Raw genomic sequence first — 1929 nt, 5'->3', positions numbered from 1 at the left:
ACCAGAGACCCCAGTAGGGAGCAGACCCCCAAGGGGAGGTGGCCATGCTCCCGGGCCCCAGAGCATGAAAAAGTGTCAGGCAGCCCCCACAGCCAAAAGCCAGAGGCTCCATCTGCACGGAGCCCAGAGCCATGGGCTCCCTCTGGGTGGATACCTCTGAGGAGGATGGGTGAAGTAGGAGCTGGGTGGGGCTAAGCCATCGGTGGGCCCTTCATAAACTGTGTACATGCATAGAAAGGCTCGCGGATGGCGCTGCACTGCTTTAGGGGCTGGGGGGTCCCTGCCCTATGGAAGAAGGGGACAGGTGAGTGCCCCCCGCTTCCCCTGTCTCATGTGCCAGGTAGGACCGGTCACGTGGCACCCTGGGGGCTGAGCCAAATAGGAGCCGGGGGCGGGTGTCTCTCCTCGGCTCCAACTCAACTGCCCCACAGCTGACTGGGTTGGGGTCCCTCCCTCCCTCCCTGATGCAGGCCCCACCTACCTCTGGCTGTGCTGGATGTCCAGGTCGGGGTCCTGCTGCAGGGTTTTGTGGGTCCCTAGGCTCAACAGGGTTGCAACAGGCTTCTGCCTGTACGTCTGTCACCAGAGCTGGGACAAACAACTAGGGCAACTCCTAAAAGACAGGATGGATAAAGCAGAGCTTTTAAATGACTTCTTTGCATCTGTGTTCCTGGACACAGATGCAGACATGCTTCCCAAAAGACTTTAGCCTGGCGTGAGAGAAATACCACCTACAGTTAGCACTGATGTAGTGAAGGGGCACTTGGAGGGGTTGGACGTATTTCTGATGGTGGGCCCCGGTGATCGTCACCCAAGGGTACTAAAGGAATTGGCCAGTGTCATAGCAAAACCATTTACGCAACTGTTTGGGTACTCATGGCACTCAGGACAGGTCCCAGAGGACTGGAAAAGGGCCAATGTGATCCCTATTTTCAAGAAGGGGAGGAAGAAGGACCCGCGGAATTATAGGCCAGTCAGCCTCACCTCTATTCTTGGCAAGACCTTGGAAAAAATCATAAAGGATCACATTTGTGGGGAGCCAGCTGGTAATGCAATATTAAGGGGCTCCTGACCTGGGCCTCTGGCCCCATAGTCCTGGCAGCTGGGGGACCTTCCAGCAGGGCCGGGGGAGCAGGGGCTGTGGGTGGGGGTGAGGGGCACCAGCAAGGCTGTGGGGGCTGTGGTTGGGGAGCGAGGGATACGAGCAGCACCCAGGGACTGTCAGTGAGGAGTAATGGGCACCAGCAGGACCAGGTAGAGGGGGCTTTGTGGGGGGCTTTCAGTTAGAAATGTTGTGATTTCTAATGAGAGATTTTGTGAATTTTTTACCAGGGAAAACCAGATTGCTGGTCATAACCATGAAAGAAGAACAAGGCCAAAGCAAAATAGATGATGACCAGTCTCAGAAGAACCAGAATTAGGGCAAGGCCAGTGAGGACCCATGAAAGCCTGCTGCTGTTTGGGACATGGGAAGAGGAAATGGCACCTCCACAATCAACGTTAAGGGGAAACCATCATGGGTTTATAGCAGACAGATCCTGCCTGACTAACCTGGTCTCTTTTTATGACTAGCTCACACAAAGTGCTTAGATGCAGCAGTGGAGATAGATGTTATCTACTTGGACTTTAAACAGGCTTTCGACAGAGTGTCGCACCCAATTCTCACTGTCACAACCCAAAGGGTGTGATTTTTGTTTTGTGTGCTTCGGCACTGCTAAATTGTCCCCCCTAAATTGCAGCTTCCTTGCACGGTGGAGTTTTCTGCTGCAAAAGAGAACCCCGGTGCAAGGGAGAATTTCCCGCCAATTTGAAGCTTTCTTTGCAGGGTGCATTTCTTTGTTGCAGCACAGAAATGCTCGTTGCAAAGAGTTCCCACCATTTGTATGCTAATTCGAGCCCCATTATTGGCCAGTTCTAAATTATTCACAC

Source organism: Alligator sinensis, unplaced genomic scaffold (genome assembly GCF_000455745.1).
Source record: "Alligator sinensis unplaced genomic scaffold, ASM45574v1 scaffold1625_1, whole genome shotgun sequence".
Taxonomy (NCBI): domain Eukaryota; kingdom Metazoa; phylum Chordata; order Crocodylia; family Alligatoridae; genus Alligator; species Alligator sinensis.
This window is presented reverse-complemented; position numbering follows the sequence as displayed.